Source organism: Aythya fuligula, chromosome 6 (assembly GCF_009819795.1).
Source record: "Aythya fuligula isolate bAytFul2 chromosome 6, bAytFul2.pri, whole genome shotgun sequence".
NCBI lineage: Eukaryota > Metazoa > Chordata > Aves > Anseriformes > Anatidae > Aythya > Aythya fuligula.
This window is the reverse complement of record NC_045564.1, coordinates 24,780,496-24,796,219: the sequence shown is the minus strand read 5'-3', so window position 1 is coordinate 24,796,219 and position 15,724 is coordinate 24,780,496. Positions and strand designations below refer to the sequence as shown.

At 46.5% G+C, this 15,724-nt stretch overlaps 1 protein-coding gene across 5 annotated transcripts in view; it reads right to left on the bottom strand.

Annotated features, from left to right (window-relative positions):
- The window catches only part of SEMA5B (semaphorin 5B), a 254,481-nt gene that overhangs the window by 218,100 nt on the left and 20,657 nt on the right, over nt 1–15,724 (bottom strand). The window contains exon 1 of one of the 5 annotated variants that reach the window (XM_032189715.1): nt 10,588–10,606. The exons of the other annotated variants lie outside the window; for them this stretch is intronic. The gene's annotated coding sequence lies outside the window, so the exon portion shown is untranslated. Of the gene's footprint in view, nt 1–10,587; nt 10,607–15,724 lie in introns of those variants that run through there. 5 annotated transcript variants of the gene reach the window in all.

Below are 15,724 nucleotides of genomic sequence, written 5' to 3'. Positions count from 1 at the left end.
CCAGGGAGCTATTCAGAGCCTCCAGGGACCGGTTCTGTAGGAAAGGGAGTCTCTCTGCTAGCACTTGCTGTCATTTACTTGGTTATCAATCTGGTACAACTTCTCTGACATGGCTTAATTTAGTCCTTTTTACAACCAGGATATCACCAGCACAACCACGTAAGCTGTACTTTGGCTTTCTTTGGGGCAGATAAGGGATCGGAGCTACCTTTCAGGAGCTACTTTCCACCTAGCATACTCGGGAGCACAAGTATTATGTTTCCCTGGCTAAACCGTAAGCCATTAATCCCTCTCCCCACTCACAATGCATAAGCTTCCAAACCCCACACTGAATGGCACTGAGCTAAAATGGCAGGAGCTAAAATGTTAATCTCCATCTCAACACGTGGGTCGGACAGACCTGCATTCCTAGACCTAAAACTGGCATTAGCTAGGAAATTTGGGGTTGGAAGCTGGAAGTCAGGACTTCTTTTCAGGTGCTCTCCTGCCACCAGTGGAGAACTTCCTACTCATTTCTGTAGCACAGGATCATGAAGACAGGTGATTCAGTTACCTATCTGATAAAAACATGACATGGGCATTGATATCACACTGGTGCTAAGCACAACATTTTCTGGTTCTTTTAGAAGTTTCCCAAACACTGCTTGGGGATCAGTGCGCATTACTTCACCATCGCCGCCTCTCTGAAGTGCTAAAGAAACATTTAAAAGTGTGCAAACAATTACAGACGTGGGCTTACACAAGAGGGGGAGATGCTTGTCGACTTCTGTCTGTTTATCTTTGGCTGAAATGCAGAGCTGGTCACATTTGGGAACGTACTTGGAGCCTAGGATTTTTCAAAGAACAAGAGCCTCTACAAAGTAAATAAATCAAGAGAGCTCGGCTCACCACTGGACACCTCCAATTTCACACCGGTGCAATAGTATCAAACAAATGCCCAAGAATGATTCATGGTCTAGAAAACACGCTTTTCTGCAGGAGATTTAGAGAATTCAATCTTGTTAGCTTATCAAAGAGCAGGTTAAGAGGAGATTTGATCACGGTCTGTAAGTACCTACACAATATCTGCTATCTGATCCCGGGCAGTTCTTTAATCCGGCAGACAAAGGTATAACAAGATCAAAGCACTGGAAGGTGAAATGAGACAAACAAACTGGAAAGCAGCAGACTTTTTACCTTTTACTCTTTGCCTAGGACTTCAACCTGCCATGTCGTCATAGGCTGTCCATTGCTTGCCCACTCGTAAGTCTGAATTTCTTCTTATAAGTACGTCCCACTACGCTCACATACATTACTGGGTTTAAAGCTGGAATTAGCCCAGGAAGTTCTACGTTCTGTACTTAAACACATTAGCAGACTAGAAGCTCATAGGCCATTCTGGCTTTAAAAATAAAAATAAATATGAAATAGAGTTATGCAAACATGCAGTGCAGTAATTCCACAAAACAAACAATTTCTGGAATAAAAGCCTTTAGAATACATATTGGAGACAAAAGTTGTGTTGATTATGAAACAGCAGGTAAGACCTTCATTTCCTCGTGTCTATATGAGGAAGGAGGTAGTTGGCTCCTTCCACTCATGCAATTTATTTTTAGGCACAGCGAGAAGGTTTGGGGTTTGTTTGGGTGGATTTCTTCTTAACATTAATTTATACCCTACATAATTAATATTGAGGCATCTTCAATACTCCCACACAGGAAAAAAACACATTAAAACCCACGAAGATCTTCAGACTTTAGCCTGGAATGCAGCTGACCTTTCCTTCCTCAGCCTTTACAGTTTCTTAGCTTCTACAAATGGATATTTACTTTTTCTTTTTTTTTTTGGAAATCGTCCATTCACAGCGTGCTAAGGGATTTCATTCAAAGCAACACATGCTCCACAGATTAGCAGGCTCTTAAAAATACGCTTGTCTTCTCTTTATGGGCCTGCTCTATTAAAAAGAAGTTAACGGAAAGACACCCATTAGCTTCTGTGGGTATTGGATTGGGGCCTAAATTATTGCTGTACTGAACACGCACAGTCAGAAAGTATTTCAGAGAACATGTGCAGTGCTGCTCTCAGAGTCTGAAGCGGATTTCCCTGAAATCCTTTCCAAACTCCAGTGATGAGAACTGAAGAAGACATCTGCTCTCCCAAGGAGCGGCTCCCTCTAACAATGTGTATCGTTCCCAGTGCACCGACAACGTTTTTTATTTCGCTTATTTAGGGCTTTACACCCTCCCCACAGGCACACGCAGCTATTCTATGCTCCTGCTTCTCTCCTCCCCATCTGACACCGTCAGCTTCTCTTTTCTAGGCCATCACCAGGAAGAGTATTTCAAGCTCACCCGAAGCAGCTCGTTAGCGAACCACCAATTTGGATATTGCGACATTCCTCCAAGGAGACGCACCGCGCCCCGAACACACTCCACATCCACACAGATTCGTCAAATGAACCTTGTGAGGTGAGGAGAAATGTCTTCCTGGATCAAACCATCGCGTGTGATGTACCAAGTACGTTCTGCAGGCTCCTACACATTTCCCTGGCAGGACTATCAGCGGGCTCGCCAGCTCATTACAGAATGCTAATTACGTCCAGTCGAGTGACCTGAAACTGCTGAACAGCAATGAGTTATGCGTGTTTTCATGGGAAACACCAGAAAGCTAAATCTCTCCGCAGTTGGCTTAGAAAAGATTACTTTACAGAGACGTCTGTTCCTTGTCAAAAAACTCCTTCGATTTCTTTCTTTCATGTTGTACACGAACAGATCATTATTGGCTTGAAATTGCAGAATCCATTTCTTCCCCTTAAGAAAATCCATGGTAAGTCTTACTGGGCTAAACTAGTAATTTTAAAAAACTAAATGAAAACAGGCAGAAATAGGTTTCTGAAGATAAACAGAGGTTTAAAAAAATAGTTTCAGTTTTAAATGGAAGCAGGAGCGCAGGCACGGAGAGATGGATTTTTCTAAGTGAAACCAGAAGCTGAAACCCAGCCGTGTACCATGTAGGCTGCTCGCCCGCTCCCCCTTCCTACAACTACCTCCCCGTTTCCCCATTACTGTGATGCTCAGTCGTTGCCTCTTCTCTTTAATGAGGTACCCGTCCCAGCAGCAGTTTGTAGCAGACATCCCCATCAGTGCAAGAGGGCAGGAGCTGATCTGCGCTGAGTGCTCTGCCCTATGCTCGGGGCTGGGTCTCGCATACATCGTGCAGCGTCCGTATCTTCCAGTCCCACTCCCAACGCAGTGATACTGAAGGGCCAGCACAGAAGCCTGCTTAGACATTAATACAAAAGTCTGAAATTACAGATTCTTCTGGCCACCAGCCGGCTCTGTTCCTACAGCTCTCCCACGACTTTCTTCAATGCAAAGCCCTCCTGAAGGAGATAAGTGCCTGTATTTACAAACAGGGGAACTGTGCACAGGAAAAACTGATAGCAGAGCCAAAAATAGTGGCCCAGCTCCTGAGTCCCAGGCCAGTGCCAGATATCTGAGGCTATGCTTGTCTTTCAGGAAGCTGCTGTGGTCAACTCCCTTTACCTGCTGCATTAGTGTTTCTGAATGTGCCGGGTTTATTTTAAACATCTCCTACCTGAGGAGCAAGCTAGCTTGTGCGTAAAATATGCTAGCGTGCACTTCTGATCTGACATCTATAATATGCTGCATGTTTCATGTGAGAGGAGACGAAGAAAAGCTTTGGGATACTATCTGCCTCCACCACACTGCTGAAATGGCAGAGGAGACAGACATGCATGGGGAAGTCGGGAATTGATTCGCAAATGTGTCCTATCTGTTCCAGTTCTGGTCACATTAACAGCAAGGCTCCTGTGAGTTATCACTGCCGGGTGTGCCCTGTACCAGTTTAGGGAAAGAAAAACTTCATCCCCGACTCCTAAAGAAGCTCCTACCTTACCAACACTGCTGAAAATGCCTGAGATGTGTCTGTGCTACAGAGTTTAGAGCTAAATTCACCAATATGGGGACAGGAGGCACTGAAATCTGCACGCTCATCAGGTCTCCTCTTGCCTGGCATTTCGGCTCAGCCCATCTCGAAGGTGCAGCGTTTCTGCTCTGCTCTCCTCACAGCACAAGCTGTCTGACCCCAGTGGCCCGGAGCTGGTCTGGGTGACAAGTGACATTTGACAGAGTGACAAGAGAGGACATCTGCAGAGCTAAGGTAAGCAAACAGGGCCCTAAAACACGGGGCCAGGCCCTTACCTGGAATAACAACACTTCGGTTCATGGATATTGACTGCATGAGTTCAGGTTTTGAGGAATGGATTGGGATCACAGCCAAAAAAATGAAACTCGTGAAGGAATACCAAGAAAGTAGGAACTGCCTTCAGATGCACTCAGTTGGTTCCTACAGTATAGGCAATTGTACAGTGAGCTCCAGGCTTCTTTATAAGCTGGTTCCACTCAAAAAATAAATACAGTTTGGTCAAACGAGGGGATCGCTGATCTAGAGGGAAGAATGTAGGGCATCCCTGAAAGGAAAGGCACTGTTTGCAGTCACTGCTTTCCAGGGGAAGAATTAGGGTCAGATGCAGAAAGGGGTCAGAGCAGACAAGCAACTTAACATGAGCTCTCAGTGCAATAGGAGCAAAGCCATACGTCAACAATAAACAGAGAGATGAAGCAGGAAGGGCACTTAACTTGAGTTGAAACAGTGCATATCCTAACCCAGTTCGTCTGCCCTGAACAGCAGGGAGCGTTCCCATCGCCAAACGAGCAGCAGACCCAGGAGGGCAGTAACCCCAGCACAGCGAGAGCCCAGAGAGAACATGGGAACACAGCTCGGACACTCCGACACCGTGGGAACGTCCTCCGGCTTTGTGAAGAGAGAACGTGTGCCTCACCTTGGCACTCACGGACCTCTTGTTTCCTCTGCTCCTGCAGTCAGCACAGGGGATCCTCCGGACACATTGGCTCAGGGGACAGGAAAAGCTCCGAAGCCCTCCGGGATGCACACATCCACATCGGGGTGCATCACGAGGAGGAGCCTGGAGGAGCTGCAGGACTCAGAGCACCCAAAACACGAGCTCCTCGAATTGCACAGGGCTCAGCATGGCACAGCGGGTGGATGGCGGATGGCTCTCGGGATTAAGGGAGCTCTGGGCAGACGCCCAGCCCGTAGAGGCACAGCCAGCACAGCCCACGCTGCTTACTGGTGCAAGTGTTTCCTTACACAGCCTCCAAAAATTTTTTACATCTGCAAGTTAGCAATGGTGAAGCACTTAACAAGCACCTGCTATGAAGCAGAAAGAGTATCGGCTTTCCCTCCTCCGCGGTGCTGTCTCTCTGTGCCCTGAAAAGCCCCCAGCGATGGTGCAAAACGAACCTGGCGGCACAGCTGGAGGTAGGTGCGTGCAAGTGCATGCAGGATACATATATACGCCGTGCCGGGGAGGGCAGGCTGAGCTATCGATGCTGTGTGCGCATACTAAGTGGAGGCTTTGCAGCGCGAGGGGGCTGTTTGCACAGACAAACACAACAGCCAGATTCAATTATTCCCTGCGGATGGCCCTGGAACAAAACGCTAACGCACCAAACTGGGTTTTAATGAGAGGGTCCCATCCCCGAAGACGCGGTGGTTTGATTTAAATAGCAGGAGAAGCAGGGACAGTTGTAGCTGCCCGAATGGAAAATAAATCAGCATCCCTAAAATGTCCAGAATTGCAATGTGGTTTCGCTTGCCATGTGGTTTTACAATTCCAGCTTGCAACTGAGACAATCCAGGTTCAGCTCTGGCTCTGCCTCTGATATCTGCTCTGAGCCCCAGGTCATCATCGTGAAAAGGGAGCTCATAGCAGGCCTTCAGGAACATGGTTTGTGCATGTGCCACAGCTAGTTCAAAATGTACTGATAATTTAGGGCAACTATAGCAATGGTTGCCTCTTTGGATTTTGCTCCAGTCCTAGTGGGTTTTTTGCTACAATAACGAGAATAACACGGCAGCCGAGATAGCCACTACCTGGTACAGGAGCTGTAAATCTAGAAACTTGCCCAGAGTCGTAGGTTTAGGATCCAACATTTCAGCTTGGACCCACCTTTAGTTTAAAGCACCAAGGAAGAAAATTCAGCATTAGATTGAATGTACTGACGTACAGAGCTCTCCTTTCTGGTCGAAGAAAAGTGATTAGCTGCTCTTTCTTCAGGAGGAAAGTGACTGCTCCTAAAGAAGAGATCAGAAATGCCAATGTGCATTTTCTATGGGATTCTGAATTACATTTCACGGCTCAAGATAAAAATTAATGACCTTCATATTGTGGAGAACGCTCCAACTGGGATCCTTTTTTCTTTTATTTCTTACGCCTTATAACGCAGTTTAAGAGTAAAATGTCCTCCCTGATATAATTGTGTTATATCACGATACCAGACGCTCACGGTATGGAGGCCAGACAGTAATTTACTCACTAAGGCTCTGATCCAGTTTCCACTGAAATCAATGTAAAGGTTTCCCCTGCCTTGAATGGCTATTGACTGGATCAATCTTTTTGTCTTCATAGCTGGAACGCGGCAATTTTCTCTTATTGTTCTGTGACCTTGCTTTCTCATTAAACTTCACTCAAGGGATTCATAAGATACAGAATACTGCATATGGAAGATAACTCGAGAGATTTATTATGCCCAGTCATGTCTAAATTGAGCAGTGACAAGCAGGCGAACATACTTCTTTTCCAACCGTGCAGTCTGCTGGCCATCACGGGAATGTCAAGTTGTACTTTATGCAAGGTAAGACCTCACATATAACATCTCACCCCCCACAGAGCCACGGAAATCTGTGCAATGGGGTAAACTAAGGACGAGCTGAATGGTGCCATTGCTGGGGTTTGCTGACACTGGTTTGAATTGGGCCCTGAAGCGCGTACAACAAAAGTCGGGCTGTTTGTGCTCTTTTCCTGAACTCTGCCGGGTCACCCAGCCTCTTGCTCTCACACACAACCACATCACTGATCCCTTTCATAAACAGCCACGATCCACGTTCAACATATTCCCCCTTCCAAAAGCTGTCACAGAAGCCTGCCCCTCACTTCTCTAGCGGGCAGGAACCCAAGAGGTTCCAGCCTGGATTTATTCACAACCCATGTCTACGAGCTACTCCTGCGCAACCCGAGTCCTTTAGCTTCAATGGTCCTTTTCCTTCCCTGGTATTAACCCCCCTGATATATTTATGGACACTCATATCCCCTTTCCACCTCAGTTTTGCTAGGCTAGGCAAGCCAGGCTATTTTCATTTCCTCTCTAATGATGGCTCTTCACTCTGTTTATAATATTTTGCACTTTGCAGTACTTTAGGGTACTTGCAAAGGTTTAGACAGATTATTATATTTTACAGCCAGATTAGGCCATTATGACCTCCTGAATTACTCTAGGCGCAGAACACCACCTGTAATTCCTGCATTTTGGCCATAATTTCAGGTTGAACTAGGGTGCACACTTAATAGGCAGCAGAAATACAAATCCATAATAATCTAATGCATCAAGCCCCAGTTGTGCTCAGGTACCAAAATGATCGGGACTTAGTAAAGGACGTATAGAGGGTAGAGCACTAAAAACCAGAGACCATGAAAAATGCTGCATTGTTTGAACAAATACAGTTCTATGACACAGCGAGCATCACAAAGTGCCTTCAAAGTTAAAGTACAGACTTGTTATTCGTCCAACATTCATAACAGTATCAAGCTTTTCTTTACAAGGATGACATCTACAAACAATTCCACTTGTTTTTGTTTCTGTGCAAATATTTAAAAATCATTCCAGGAGTGCAGAGGGAAGACAAAAAAGGAAGAAAACCCAGAGCTGGAAAGGGAAATTGATTAAAGATAAAAGCAAAGCTGACTTCTTTGAGTTTCTCATCCACAATGAGATAAATGCTAATCACACTGGCAACGCCAGGGTTTCCATATTATTTCATACACGTTAACAGGGCGCCAAGAGGTTTTCACATGGCAGAGTATGCTCAGAAGGCTGGCCACCAGACCTGCAGCTGCCACGGGTCAGCCCCTTACTGGGAGAGCTGGGGCACCCGGGGGGCTCCTGCTCCTTTACTCCTGCTCCCTTTACACCTGGCCGTAAGGCTCGCTCCGACTGCCAAGAGCCGTGCTCGATGCGTGACGGCTTTGAAGGAAGGGGAACTATCTGCAGTGAGGTATTAATTTGGTATGAGCGAGCGCAGCACAACCTGTGGCTTAGCTTTAAGAGGTCCTGAGCACCCATGGCTTCTATTAGCTTCCTCTGAAAGCTCCGAGTCTTCAAAAGCAGAGTCAGCATGCCCTTAGGGCCTGATTTTTCCCCAACCCCAGACGTACTGAAAACTAAAGCATGAGGGTTATCAAAGGAGTGTGTGAAAATGGGCTATATTGTATAGCATACATGAAATTAATACTAAATGTGTACGTAGTGCTCCCTGCAGCCGGTCTGCCAGCGAGATACCAACCAGGACAGCTCTACAATTGGAAAAGCAGATGGGCTGTGATATTTTCATCACAAAAAAAAAAACACAACAGACGAGGCCTTATTGCTAACGGGCCCATGAACATACGCTTCCCCAGGACTGATGCGTTAGGAGCTAAAAAAGGCAAAGCACTGGATAAACCTGTGAAGGTGCTCTCCAGTCTGCAAAAGAGGATCTGTGCATATTGGGATTTCTCCTTCATCAGCCATGTAAACACTGCTGCCATAAGGAACACGAGCGTTGTTCAGTCAGAATCAAACGCCTTCCTGCAATGTCTGGATTTAATTTCCAGTAAGGCTGCACTTTACAAGAACATTTTTTTTCAGTTTTATGTGATTCTGTTTTCCAGACCTTTGTATTTTGACAGAAGGGAGAAAACAGTCCATAACGGGTTTCAGAACCAATATAGCCTAAGGATATAAGGTAAGACATAGATTAAAGATACGAACTGAAGTATCATTCCTACCTCTGCTGCTCCGTACGCTTTTGCGAGTATCATTGCCATTGTCCTGCCTATTCCTGAAAACAATCGTGCTTTAAGACCTGACCATCCCTTCTTGCTATCAGCTTAATTAAAAGCTTCATTAAATGAACTGTTCCACTTTGTATTGAAACAAATTAGGAATACTTACATGATCAGTCAGCTGAGCAGCAGATAATGAACAGCTGAGAGACAGTACCAACCTAAATCTGTACAGCTGTTTAAAAGGCATGAGCATGACTATCTTTCAAAATTTGCCATATCCTTGTGAAATAGATAAATATGCTAATAATACACCCCTCCCACACCTCGGTTTCCCAACCACCCGTGTGCGGTCTGCTGCAGCCATACGGATCCCAGGGCAGACGTGAGGGCAGAAAGCAGGGTCTGCCCTCACCGCATCCAATTCGCAGCTCATCTCACCCGGCGGTGCTGGCAGCAGCACCAGGCAGGTTCACTTTCCACTTGAACTCCTTCCACCAAGTTCCTCTTGACAAACACTGCAGATGCTTTTTTCTACAACCAGCTGCGAGGCTGATTTTATTGTTGTCCAGAAAGCGACTGCATTTGAAAAAAAACAAACAAACAAACAAACAAAAAAAAAACAACAAAAAAAAAAAAAAAAAAACCAAAAACTTCTGCAAAGACATATCACAGAGGAAGCCCTAGCAGTTTCATGAATGCTCATGTAAATGTGCTTTGGCATGGGCGCCTGCACAAGTGAGTCATCCAAGCCCCCTCCTGTTTACTGAGCACTCCTGCCACTCACTCAGCCGACAGACTCTCTCATGTAACGGATCCGTACCACACAATTGTCACCAACAGGCGATGGCCACGCAAAGCTGCAATGAAATACTCTCAAGCAACTCTAAAACTGCAATTTGTCCGCATAAAAGCCTGTGTGTTCACTTTGAGTAACAAATTTATCAAGGCTCGAGCCCTTGTGTGAAGACAAAACCAGAGCAACGTTTGCTCAAAGCAGTGGCTCTGCTTTAGGTGAGGGATACAGAAGCACAGAGAAGCTACCTGGTCAGCAGCAGACTCTGATTCATGGGTACACTGCCCTAAGCAGTACTTACTTTTCCAGGAAGGGTTATCTCCCCCCGACTACCAAAGCAAGCGATATGAGCTGACGTTGCACATGAGAACAGATTCTCTGTATCTGCATACGGATGCATTTGATAATCTTTAACACAAATCTACCCCAGGGACACAGGTGAATAAGAAGGAATCTGAAACAGACTCCTACTTATTTCAGGAAATCAGACTACAATTCCTTGGAGGGCGTTGAGTTTTCTATTTGCTTTGTTTTGTTTTAGAGAAGAAGAAAATCCTTGCTCCCAGGACGAGGACATGCTGTATGCCAAATGCCAGCGTGGCGCACATTGTTGCAGCCAGCTTCTAAACCCATGAATAAAGACAAGGGCTTAGAGGAAATACTGCAAGAAGTTTAACCACAGTGGGTCGAGGTTAGCCTTGGGTAGGTGCAGGCAACTGTGCTGATGCTAATGGACTTGCACCAGGGCTTGTGCTGGCCCAGTGCCTGCAGCTGGCAGAGCTGAACGGGCAGGCACGGTGCTGGAAGGCTGCAGGCCGGAGGGACTGGACTCTCACCCCTGTAGCTGCTGGCACCGCGCTTCACCAGCACGGATCACATCGGTTACCTCGTGAAGGAGCACCTGCAGGTCTGCCTGTGGCCAGCTCGGAGGAAGGTGGACACCCGTGTTTCAGTGCTCCAAGCTGGAGGGATGACAACGTGCTCCTCGCTGGCAGAAACCTCCGGCAGGCCTCCTTCCTTCAGCACGGCTCTGAGCTTGGTGTTTTTGTAAGAGAGAGACCACACAGGGATTCTGACATCCTGTAAATGGAAAACTGTAGCTGGTTTCTAAACACGATGAACCCAACCCTGAGTGCCTCAGCTTCAGCAGGGGATGAATGATCGGGCTGAGGGAAAACAATGCGGAGCATTATCAAATTAATTTCACAGAGCGGATCACGTGGGGCTCCCCAGGGGCCCTCCAACGCCCGAACACGATCCCATCATATAGATCAGCGGCACAACGCCTGTCATCAGGCCTAAATTAACTGGTCCCGATCCCCTGGTGTAAGCCCCAGGTCAGTGGGATCCTGATGCAGACTGGACAAATGCAGGATTTGACCAGCTTTGGCTTTTGCCAATAAAAGGGATTTCCAACCTATGTCTGCATGAGTAGGTCCAGTAATACTGAATAATATCGTGCTCCTGTGAGGAGCTCCACACAGGCACAAATGTTACCCATACGGAGTCCCACTGCTTTGAAGGCAATCAGACCCGCCCCGTCTCCCTAACGGGGTAGCAGTGACACGCAGGGGGACGTGTAAACAGCCCCATGCAGACTGCAGCAGCAGCACAGTCAAACCAGGAGCGATTTAGGCTGCAGTCCTGCATGGGCACATCTAGAAATGCATCTTTTGAAACATTTGTTGAGATAATGTCCTGAGCAAAGCAGCTTTATCTCGACAGATGGTGAGTACCTTGCGTGCGCACACACTGGAATAGTGGAGCACAGCACAGGATCTTGCAATACTGTGGAAATCGACATGAGTTGTGTAGTAGGGATTAAACTAAAGGCATTGAAAGTTAAATGTATGGTCTGCTACCAAGAGCTAAGGATGAAAACTTTCCACCTGCAGCTTCCAGGGCTTCATTACAGCCTGGGTTCCCTGCAGATGAGGCGCACGCTCAGCAGGAGCTACACACACAGCCTGAGTTCAAACTTTGCCACGCTTTATGTTCGTGGACCTGTTGTGATGGCAGGTGATGCTGACTCACGGCTCAGAAATGCTGCTGATGCAGGAGGGAACAGAGGGAACACATGCGACGTAAGAGGTGTGGAGCAGGACAAAGTTCGATAATACAAAGTGCAAGAAAAGGATTTAAAAGCCATCAGGGATATTGTGGATATCACTGGTTAGCAAGACGGAGATTAAGACCAGGGTTTCTAATTGGATTCACAATCACCTGAGCCATTAACAGGGCACAGTTTCTAAGAAGACAAATGAAAACACATTCTTCCAGCAGAGGGAGGAAAGGATGACCTGGTGCTGTGCAGTTCGGTTCTACCTGGGCCCAAAGAGGAATTCAGTCTTGAGTACATTCAGAGGAAAGCTACTCATGCTAGCAGGCATTTTATGAATCTCATGAGCTTGGATTGTTTAGCTTAGTAAAACAAGAGGCGAGAGGGGAGATGATTACTGACTATAAATATATCAGGCATAAAGAGCTATTTAGGTTAGAAGAAAGTGTTCATAAAGGAAAAAGGTGATATGAGCCATCTCTGAATAGAATTACAATACAGCTCGGAAAATATTCCTGACCGCCAGAAGGCTGAGTTTATTTAATGTTTTTCCAGCGAGAGCGGAGGGATAGGACACGTAGCTGCTCTAAAGGTGGGCCTTTCCAGACGCGTTAAGGACTGCACCACACGGTTACTTTCAGGAGCAGGCTGGATGTGGTTTTGGGCAGCCTGGGCTGGTGGGAGGGGTCCCTGCCCATGGCAGGGGGTTGGAACTGGGTGGGCTTTAAGACCCCTGCCAACCCAAACCACTCTGGGATTCTGTGAGCTCTGGGAGGCCCCTGGGACAACTTGTGAGGAAGCAGTGCCATTGGGTTCGGCACTATACGGGGGCATATTGCAAAATGATGAACTGTTGCTATACCACGGTTTTTCTGTCTTGTCTTACCTGATAGAGCCAAAGGGCATCTTACTTAAAAATTAATAAAACAACCTGGCCAAAGATTAAATCAAAACTACAAGATACGAGGACAGAGGGTTTGGAAGGGAGCAGAGGAAAACAAAAGACTTCAAAAACAGGAGCTAACATGGTACAAAAAAAACCCTAAACCAACTACAACCTAAGCAATGGCTATGCCTAGAGAAGGACAAACCAACAGCAAACCTTGCAGTAGCACATTACCACTCGCCAGCTGACTCTGAGTGCTCCTTGCCCACTGCAAATGAGAAGCGGGGCAGCTACACAACCTCCAGCGAGATGCTGGAGAGGAACAGCTGGAGTGGGAAGGTCTTATTCCAGCTTGGTTCCAGCCAGGACAACGCAGCTGAGTGCAGCCTCCACTGCACAGTGCACCATGCACCAAGGAGTAACCCCCAAGGCTGTGGTCCCACAACACGAGCAATCCCACCAGAAGGTTGCAGGCTGCAGGCAGCGGCCGCAGGGAGCCTTTCCCAACCCCTATAAATCCCGCACAAAATATGTATTTGGGAGCGGGACGCACAACTTGCATGACGTCCTTAGAAAGCCCTAATGAATTTAGTGATCGATGCGCTAAAACTACCGAGTGAAGTTAAGATTTGTTTTAAATTGTTAAATTACATTTGTGAATTAACAGGAGCAGGGCTGAGTAATCGCCGCTTCATGTTCATGTATATTTCATCCAGCTCAATTAAATTCTGCCGCACAACGAAGGGCAGAAAATAGCCGGACAAAATGCTATGGCGAGAATCCGGGTGCCAAGTAATACAGCTCACAAAAGAGGAAGAAGACTGGCAGGAAGGAAATAAAGAAAATAAGCCTGAGATTTATTAAGGAGGCAAGATATGTAGTGCTGCTGGTGGCACTGCCTTGCGCCCAGAGCAGAGTATTTGAGGGCCGTCCTCGGGAGCCATTCCTCCCTGCAGAGGAATAAAGTCATGTCTGGAGTGGGAAACAGCACCTGTTGAACAACATACCATGCAGATGCACAAATATTTGGGGAGAGAAGATAAGGAATACCATAACTAATTGCAGTGCTAGAGAGGATTGCGTGCAGACACAACCACAGGGTATCTGGAGGAGTACAGGGAACAAGGAGAAGTTTTCCTCCTGAGGAGGAAGCCAAACACTGGACCTGGTTTGGGTTCATCTCACTGCCTACCACTACAGTAGAGAGAATCTGTGAAAGAAAAGTGACAGTAGCGTTGGCATCAGGGATTAAAAGGAATCGACTGAACTTTTAGGGCAAAAATATTTTGTTCCATGTCTCAGCAGCGGGTTGGTGAGCTTATTTGTTAGAAGACTGAGGAGGGTAATTTTGGAGGGCAATGGTGGTCGATAGGATAAAAGTGACTATGGATCCAGATTCTCCAAACTCATCAATCCTTACTCTTTCTATGGAGAAATTTCTCCGCAGACCCTCTCTCGCAGACGTAAAAGCTCAGAAGAAGCAATCACTATATTCCTTTGGTTAGTTTCCATCCGACCCCAGCCGTGGCTCCTCGGGTCCCCGTGGTGACGTTGCTTAGTGCCTACTCACACAAAAGCCCGACACATTTTTCTCTGGAGATTTATTCTCCTATGTAATTCTCCATGGCAGCCAGAATATAAATTGCTCCAATTTGCAATCTGTCCAAGACTTAGGGGCTGAAAAGCAAAGAGACCCGAGGTAGGACATGGATGGATGCTGACCACGACAAGACAGCTCGGATATCAGAATTACATCTCGCCTTAAAGATAATGACTCCTGCAACATCCTACCTCGTTGGAAGAGGAGCTCAGCACATGAATCATATTTAACACCCTCGATCCTGTCCTGCAGTTCTGGTTCTATCAGACTCTCCTCCACTTCGGAGAACCCAGACTATCATGCCCCAGGCCATGACCTGCAGAATATTATCACTCCTCTTGAAGCCATGACATAAAGGCAATACTTTTCCATGCCATCAGCAGAGGTGCTGCTACCACAAACTCCTAGTGCCGCTGGTTTCTCTGCACACACACTGTCAGATGTATACTGCTGATCGAGCAGCGAGCTCTTCACCTCGGAGAAGTCCACATGAGAGAGACAAAACCTTTTACCCATCCATCTTTCTCAATTTACCAAGCACGCCAGGAGGAAGAGGGAAGCAGAGCTAACTGACCGGAGAGCAGAGGCACGCTGTAACTTTGTGCTGCGCAGGCAGCACGCTCAATTCCTGCAGCAGACACTTATTTGATCAAAAGTGGTTCTGCTGGCAATTTACTTTTGTTGATCCCACAGAAAAAGAGTTTTATTCTGTTTTAAACTTGACTTCTGCTCGCTGCCCTCAGGAAAATCAAGGCCAGATAAATGATTTTCAGACAAGACAGTTTCTTTTTTTTTTTTTCAGATTCAGAAAATGATTTTGTCTTGATGAATAATACAGGCTCTATTCGTTTAACTTAACGCAGAGCTACAAAGCACCTCTGCTCTCTCCAGGTAACCAAGGACACATGCATTTTTAACACACCTGTCTCAGAATGAGTTTTCAGGGCAGGCAGTCAAAAAATCCATCCTGTAACTTGGATAATGAGATACAGAGCCAGTCGAAACCACTCAACATGCAGCTCCGTGCTGCCATTTCTGCACATTCGCTGTGTAAAGGAGGGCTACACTGTAAAGCATTTGTCTTGTGGGAAAATAAAGAAAAAGAAGAAAAAAAAAGAAAAATAAGCAGTTATGTAAAAGGAGTATTTTCAGACACATCACGTCTTTCCAGAGCTCCGCAGAAACCTGAGACTTCTCCAGGAAAATATAAAGAAACATCATTGGTTCCTCTAATAACATCAAAACACGGAAAATGTAACCAGAGAAAGCTACAGTCTCCTCTGAGCTTGCTGGATCTAACATCAATATTGTCTTGACATGATCCTTTCTTGCTCATTTCTAATTCCTTCCTTGTACCCGCTGTACCCACGCACCAAATTTCTCCTCTCTGCACTCCAACCGCTTGCGTTTTTGACATCACATCCCAGCGTGTTCCTGCATCACTCAGCATCTCCGCCATTTGGTTCCACAGCAAGGCA